The following is an 8,465-nucleotide window of genomic DNA, read 5'->3' on the forward strand; positions in this document are numbered from 1 at the left end:
GAATGGAACACAGTCTTTCAGCTTGTTCTTTCCATGCTGCATTACGGCTGCATTATATTTTACAATATGAACTAACGACCCTTTGCTGTTAGACAAACCAGCACCTTACACAGTGAGGTAGTAATGATCTGAAAGAATGGGCCAATAGTAAAATAATAGAAATCTGGAGATTTTTCTTTGGAAGGGGAAGCAGCAATTTCATTTAGATTTGAATCCACCAGGCCAGTGACACTGGCAGATCCCATAGAAATCTTCTGCTCAATCCTGGTTTGCTTTTGGCTCTACCAGTAGAGTGAAAAGCGATACTGGTGACAATATCTGTTAAGTATCGGAGGGGTAGCCGTGTTAGTCTGGATCTGTAACAGCAACGAAGGGTCCTGTGGCACCTTATAGACTAACAGAAGAGTTTTGAGCATGAGCTGTCGTGAGCACAGACTCCATCAGATGCTGGTCTTGGAAATCTGCAGGGCCAGGTATAAATAAGCCAGAGCGAGGGTGGGGATAACAAGGTCAGCTCAGTCAGCAAGGGTGAGGCTCACTACCAGCAGTTGATCTGGAGGTGTGAACACCAAGGGAGGGGAAGCTGCTTCTGTATTTAGCCAGCCATTCGCAGTCTTTGTTTAAGCCAGAGCTGAGGGTGTCGAATTTGCAGATGAATTGTAGCTCAGAAATTTCTCTTTGGAGTCTGGTCCTGGAATTTCTTTGCTGTGGGATAGCTACTTTTAAGTCTGCTACTGTGTGGCCTGGGAGAGTGAAGTGCTCTCCTACGGGTTTTTGTATATTGCCATTTCTAATATCTGATTTGTGTGTGTTTATTCTTTTAAATAGAGACTGTCCAGTTTGTCCGATGTATATAGCAGAGGGGCATTGCTGGCACATGATGGCATAAATTATATTGGTAGATGTGCAGCTGAATGAACCCACGATGGTGTGGCTGATCTGGTTAGGTCCTGTAATGGTGTTGCTGATGTAGATATGTGGGCAGAGCTGGCAACGAGGTTTGTTGCATGGATGGGTCCCTGAGTTAGAGTGACTGTGGTGCGGTGTATAGTTGCTGGTTAGGATTTGCTTCAGGTTGGCAGGTTGTCTGCGGGCAAGGACTGGTCTGCCTCCCAAGGCCTGTGAAAGTGGGGGATCATTGTCCAGGATGGGTTGTAAATCCCTGGTGATGCGCTGTCGAGGTTTTAGCTGAGGACTGTAGGTGATGGCTAGTGGTGTTCTGTTGGTTTCTCTCTTGGGCTTGTCCTGTAGTAAGAGGCTTCGTGGCACACGTCTGGCTCTGTTGATCTGTTTTTTCACTTCCTCAGGTGGGTATTGCAGTTTCAAGAATGCTTGGTAGAGATTCTGTAGGTGTTTGTCTCTGTCGGAGGGGTTGGAGCAAATGCAGTTATATGTTAGTGCTTGGCTGTAGACAATGGATCGTGTGGTGTGTCTGGGATGGAAGCTGGAGGCATGAAGGTAGGCATAGTGGTCAGTGGGTTTTAAGGTACAGGGTGGTATTGATGTGGCCATCGTGTATTAGCACCGTGGTGTCCAGGAAGTGGATCTCCTGAGTGGACTGTTCCAGGCTGAAGTTGATGTAGGGGTGAAAGTTGTTGAAGTCCTGGTGGAATTCCTCCAGAGTCTCCTTCCCATGGGTCCAGATGATGATGTCATCAACGTAGCATAAGTAGAGACGGGGTGTTAGTGGAAGAGAGCTAAGGAAGTGCTGTTCCAGGTAAGCCATGAAAATATTGGCATATTGAGGGGCCATGCGGGTACCCATAGCTGTGCCACTGATTTGAAGGTATATATCATTGCCAAATCTGAAATAGTTGTGTGTGAGGATAAAGTTACAGTGCTCAGTCATCAGAGGTGCTGTAGCAGCATCAGGGATACTGTTCCAGACAGCATTTATTCCATCTTTGTGTGGGATGTTGGTGTAGAGAGCCTCCACATCCATGGTGGCTAGGATAGCGTTTTCTGGTAGGTCATCAATGTATTGCAGTTTTCTCAGGAAGTCAGTGGTGTCTCAGAGATAGCTGGGAGTGCTGGTGGCATAGGGTCTGAGGAGAGAGTCCACATAACCAGACAGTCCTTCAGTGAGAGTGCCAATGCCCGAGATGATGGGGCATCCAGGATTTCCAGGTTTGTGGATCTTGGATAGTAGGTAGAATAGCCCCGGACGGGGCTCTAGAGGTGTGTTGGTATAAATCTTTTCTTGTGCTTGTGTAGGGAGTGTCCTGAGCAGATGGTATAGTTTCTTAGCATATTCCTCGGTGGGATCTGAGGAAAGTGGCCTGTAAAATTTGGTATTGGAGAGTTGTCTGCAAGCCTCCTTCTGGTAGTCAGACCTGTTCATAATGACAGTAGCTCCTCCTTTATCTGCCTCTTTGATTATAATGTCAGGGTTGTTTCTGAGGCTGTGGATGGCATTGCGTTCCGCACGACTGAGGTTGTGAGGCAAAAGATGCTGTCTCTCCACAATTTCTGCCTGTGCGCGTCGGCGGAAGCATTCTATAAAGAGGTCCAGACTGCTATTTCTACCCTCAGGAGGAGTCCACGTGGAGTTATTCTTCTTGTGCTGCTGGGAGGGTGTCTGTGTAACCGTGTGCTGGTCAGTGTTGTGTTGAAAAGTATTCTCTGAGTCTGAGACAGCGAAAGTAGGCTTCCAGATCACTGCAGAACTGTATTATGTTTGTGCAGGTGGTGGGGCAAAAAGAGTCCCGGAGAAAGAGAGCAGACTCTTCTGCTGAGCTGTGTGTGTAGCTGGACAGATTGACGGTATTGCTGGCTGAGTTAGTGGTACCACTGCTGTGGCTCTGTGTGGCAGGCTAGAAGTGAGGAGCTAGATGCAGTGCATAACTTTGTGGGGTACATATGAGACACTTGTGAAGGCTAATAAATTTGAATTGAATAGTAACAGAGTAAGCCGTCCTAGTCTATACACTATCAAAACAAAAAGCAGTCAAGTAGCACTTTGAAGACTAGCAAAATAGGTTATTAGGTGAGCTTTCGTGGGACAGACCCACTTCTTCAGACCATAGCCAGACCAGAACAGACACGAAAGCTCACCTAATAAACTATTTTGCCAGTCTTTAAAGTGCTACTTGGCTGCTTTTTGTTTTGAAATTTGAATTGAGAGCATGGTACTTCACACTAACCTTTATTTGAGATTTTAAATTCGACATTGACACTATACCTGTCCCTTAATACAGACGTTTTGTTATTCGTATTAGGGCAGACTAAATTGAGCTAATGACATGCAGCGAGGACAGTGATGTTTTAATGTCGAGCTAACTCCTTTAAATTTAATTTTATCTCGTAGTGTAGCCGCAACCTCTGACAGATGCCCACAGTGTTCTTCCTGGCTCTTCGTTATGTGTTCAGCCAATGAATTACGCTCAGGTTTTCCTTATGGTGGAGCACTTGAGCTAATAAATGTCGGTGTGTGTCAGTGAGATTCTCCGTGGGATTGCACGTGTAGGGGGAGAGGCATGTAACTCCCGAATGCGCTGAATTAGAAGTAGTTCAGGGTTCACGAGTTTTTTTTAAAAGCAACTTAGGCATCTGAGTGTGATCAAGAGGACGTTGTAAAGTTCATTTTCCCACCCTGGCAAGTTTGAATAAAAAGTAAGCATAGAAAGTCGTGAAACAAAACTATAATTCAGTATTATTCTATTATTGGGAGGAGGGATAATTCAGTGGCTTGAGCATTGGTCTGCTAAACCTGGGTTTGTGAGCTCAATCCTTGAGGAGGCCATTTAGGGATGGGGCAAACAGATGTCAGGGTTATTGCTTGGTCCTTCCCAGAGGGCAGGGGACTGGACTAGATGACCTCCTAGGGTGCCTTCCAGTTCTGGGAGATGTGTATCTCCATTATAAATTATTCAACACAGCACATAAACCTTTTAGTCTCAAGAAAAGCTATTTTATGATTAACAGCTGTAGGTCACAGCAGGTGTTTGTTACAGAACTGTCATCCCCAATCATATCATTTTACATGAAATGGCTTTTGAACAAATGCAGAATTTTCTGTTCACATCACATACTGTGCAGGATATCAGTTAAGTCATAGAAACACAACAAAGCAGCCATTCCAGCAAACAACATGATAGTGCTAAGTAACATCTGAGAGCTCAGAGAAGATTCAGATGGGACTTACTGTATATGCTAGCTGTAAGCTAACAATCTTTATTTAAGTCGTGAAATATTCGCACAATCTTTGTAATACTATTCAAAAGATGGACCCCCCCACAATTTAAAGATTCTATTTAGAAATAAATTTCATGCCTCCTCTACTGTATGTTGATTTTTACTCCTTCTGTGCCCACAGAGTGCAGTTCCATTCAAGTGGTCCCATAGCGTTTCCTCAGGCAGGAGAACCAGTGCGATGCCAGAAATCAACAGGTGACTGTATTTCAGTGATGAAGTCCTCATGCTTTGCAGTTATGTGCCATGACGACTGTTGAGGGGAAATTTTTATATACATGAAAATTTCTAGACAGAAACATATTCCTACTGCATTTTTGTCAAGTGCTAGGACAGAGATGCAGACCTATTCAGATGAATCACACAGCCATATTATATTACATTTATTATTTGTTTGGCCAACAAGTATAAAAGGAGTTTGTCGGAGGCAGAAGAAATAGGAGCCAGATATAGGAATCCTGAAGGGAAAAGCCAAGGTAAGGTGAGAATCTGATCCTAGATTTGATTCAGTTTAGAATAAAAACAAACTCCAGGGTGGGGATAAAATTGTACATATCCAGTGTGTTTGCTGCTTGGAAGAGTAACACCATTTTCAGTTTGGTTGGGGGAGAGAGAAGTCCCTCTTCAGCATATAAATGTATAAAGAGAGAAGCTGTTTTATGAGCTCCCACATTACCAGTGAGTTCTCATGGTGTAAGAAAGTAAATATAGATTACAAGCTCAATGTGCAAAACAAAATTTCAGTGAGCATGAGGAGTGAAGAATACCATATTTCACCCTTTCAGGTAAAATAACATAGGCTCTAAGAGGAATGGCTATAGAATTTACGATGTAAAGAGAAATGCACAGACTCCTTCTCCAGTAACTATGATTTACACTGGATTTATCAGTAAAAGCGATTTATTTAGTGTAAAAATATAGGATTTAAGTGAGAAGAGTGCACAGAACAATGTAAACAAACACTCAAGCTAAAGTTAATATATTCAGAAACTGATTACATATAGTAACAGAGAGGAAGCCGTGCTAGTCTATACTCTATCAAAACAAAAAGCAGTCAAGTAGCACTTTAAAGACTAGCAAAATAGTTTATTAGGTGAGCTTTTGTGGGACAGACCCACTTCTTCAGACCACAGCCAGACCAGAACAGACTCAATATTTAAGCCACAGAGAACCAAAAACAGTAAGCAAGGAGGACAAATCAGAAAAAGATAATCCAGGTGAGCAAATCAGAGAGTGGAGGGGTGGTGGTGGGGGCAGGTCAAGAATTAGATTGAGCCAGGTATGCAGCCGAGCCCCTATAGTGACTCAGAAAGTTCCCGTCCTATGTGTTAATGTGCCGAATTTGAATATAAAAGCCAGCTCGGCTGCTTCCCTTTGAAGAACGGTGTGAAAATTCTTTTTCAGTAACACACATACCTTTAGGTCATTAATAGAATGCCCCATTCCATTAAAATGTTGATGAACTGGTTTGTGGATCTGGAGTGTTTTGATGTCTGTTTTGTGCCCATTAACCCTTTGTCTAAGGGAGTTAGAAGTCTGTCCAATATTGTCTGGCTGTGGTCTGAGGAAGTAGGTCTGTCCCACGAAAGCTCACCCAGCAAACCACCCTGCCAGTCTTTAAAGTGCTACTTGACTGCCCTTCGCTCTGATAGTGTATAGACTAGCACGGCTTCCTCTCTCAAAACAAAAAGCAGTCAAGTAGCACCCCAAAGACCAGCAAAACAGTCTGCTAGGTGAGCTTTTGTGGGACAGACCCACTTCTTCAGACCATAGCCAGACCAGAACAGACTCAATATTTAAGCCACAGAGAACCAAAAACAGTAAGCAAGGAGGACAAATCAGAAAAAGATAATCAAGGTGAGCATGGATTATCTTTTTCTGATTTGTCCTCCTTGCTTACTGTTTTTGGTTCTCTGTGGCTTAAATATTGAGTCTGTTCTGGTCTGGCTATGGTCTGAAGAAGTGGGTCTGTCTCCTGAAAGCTCACCTAATAAACTATTTTGCTAGTCTTTAAAGTGCTACTTGACTGCTTTTTGTTTTGATTACATATAGTATCAACCTTCCAGCCTGGGCCTAATCTTTCACCTGGTTCAGTCTTAGATGTTTCCAGCAGTAATCTTGGGTGGGATAGCCACTGAGTTCTGATGACCTAAATTACTTCACTCCCCACCCTTATATAGCTTTTGCATAAAGCAGGAATCCTTCGTGTTTAGTCTTAAGTCTCCCTTTGCTCTTGTAGAAAAATAGTGTCTGGGATGGATCCCAGTGTCTGATGACATGGCCACATGTCTTGATATGAGCCACCCTAATCCCTCCTCCCAGTCTTACAGATAAAACAACCCTATTCACAGATCATTGTCCTGAGTATTGGGTCATTAAGTTCCTTGAGCACTACTAATTGCCCTCACATATGACTATATTAGTGACCCAGGTGTATACTTCATATATCTAACTTCAAATACAGGAATGTTATGTGCATATGAAATGAGGCGCTGCCATGAATAACCCATTCATGCCTTATAGTGATAGACTCAAGCAGCTCACTCTGGGCAGCTTAGTAAGAGAAAAACTGGCGCAATCAGCCTGTAAGTACCTATTCACGGAAGAAGACCAAGGAGAGGGTAGGGCCATTGGTCAGTGATGAGGGAGAAACAGTAACAGGGAATTTGGAAATGGCAGAGATGTTTAATGATTTCTTTGTTTCGGTCTTCACTGAGAAATCTGAAGGAATGCCTGACATAGGGAATGCTAGTGAAAAAGGGGTAGGTTTAGAAGTTGAAATATGAAAAGAACAAATTAAAATTTACTTAGAAAAAGTAGATGTCTGCAAATCACCAGGGCCTGATGAAATGCATCCTAGAATCCTCAAGGAGCTGATAAGAGGTATCTGAGCCCTTAGCAATCATTTTTGGAAAATCATGGGAGACGGGAGAGATTCCAGAAGACTGGAAAAGGGCAAATATAGTACCCATTTATAAAAAGGGGAACAAGAATAACCCGAGAAACTACAGGCCAGTCAGCTTAACTTCTGTGCCAGGAAAGATAATGGAGCAGGTCATTAAAGAAATCATCTGCAAGCAATTGGAAGGTGGTAAGGTGATAGGGAACAGCCAGCATGGTTTTGTTAAAAACAGATCATGTCAAACCAATCTAATAGCTTTCTTTGATAGAATAACGAGCCTCGTGGATAAGGGAGAAGCGGTGGATGTGATATACCTAGACTTCAGTAAAGCATTTGACACGGTCTCACATAATATACTTATCGATAAACTACTCAAATACAACTTAGATGGGGCTACTATAAGGTGGGTGAACAACTGGCTGGATAACCGTACCCAGAGAGTAGTTATTAATGGCTTTCAATCCTGCTGGAAAAGTATAACTAGTGGGGTTCCACAGGGGTCTGTGTTAGGACCGGTTCTGTTCAATATCTTCATTAACGATTTAGATATTGACACAGAAAGTACACTTATTAAGTTTGCAGATGATACCAAGCTGGGAGGGGTTGCAACTTCTTTGGAGGATAGGGTCATAATTCAAAAGGATCTGGATAAACTGGAGAAATGGGCTGAGGTAAACAGGATGAAGTTTAATAAGGACAAATGCAAAGTGCTCCACTTAGGAAGGAACAATCAGTGTCACACATACAGAATGGGAAAGGACTGCCTAGGAATGAGTACAGCAGAAAGGGATCTAGGGGTTATAGTGGACCACAAGTTAAATATGAGTCAACAGTGTGATGCTGTTGCAAAAAAAGCAAACATGATTCTAGGATGCATTAAGAGGTGTGTTGTGAACAAGACACGAGAAGTCATTCTCCCACTCTACTCTGCGCTGGTTAGGCCTCAGCTGGAGTATTGTGTCCAGTTCTGGGCACTGCAGTTCAGGAACGATGTGGAGAAATTGGAGAGGGTCCAGAGGAGAGCAACGAGAATGATCAAAGGTCTATAGAACATGACCTATGAAGAAAGGCTGAAGGAATTGGGCTTGTTTAGTTTGGAAAAGAGAAGATTGAGGGGGGACATGATAGCAGTTTTCAGGTATCTAAAAGGGTGTCATAAGGCAGAGGAAGGGAACTTGTTCTTCCTTGCCTCTGAGGATAGAACAAGAGGCAATGGACTTAAATTGCAGCAGGGGAGGTTCAGGTTGGACATTAGGAAAAAGTTCCTAACTGTCAGGGTGATCAAACACTGGAACGAATTGCCAAGAGAGGTGGTAGAATCTCCATCACTGGAGATATTTAAGAAGAGGTTAGATAGATGGCTTTCAGGGAT

The sequence above is a fragment of the Carettochelys insculpta genome, chromosome 2 (assembly GCF_033958435.1).
Source record: "Carettochelys insculpta isolate YL-2023 chromosome 2, ASM3395843v1, whole genome shotgun sequence".
NCBI lineage: Eukaryota > Metazoa > Chordata > Testudines > Carettochelyidae > Carettochelys > Carettochelys insculpta.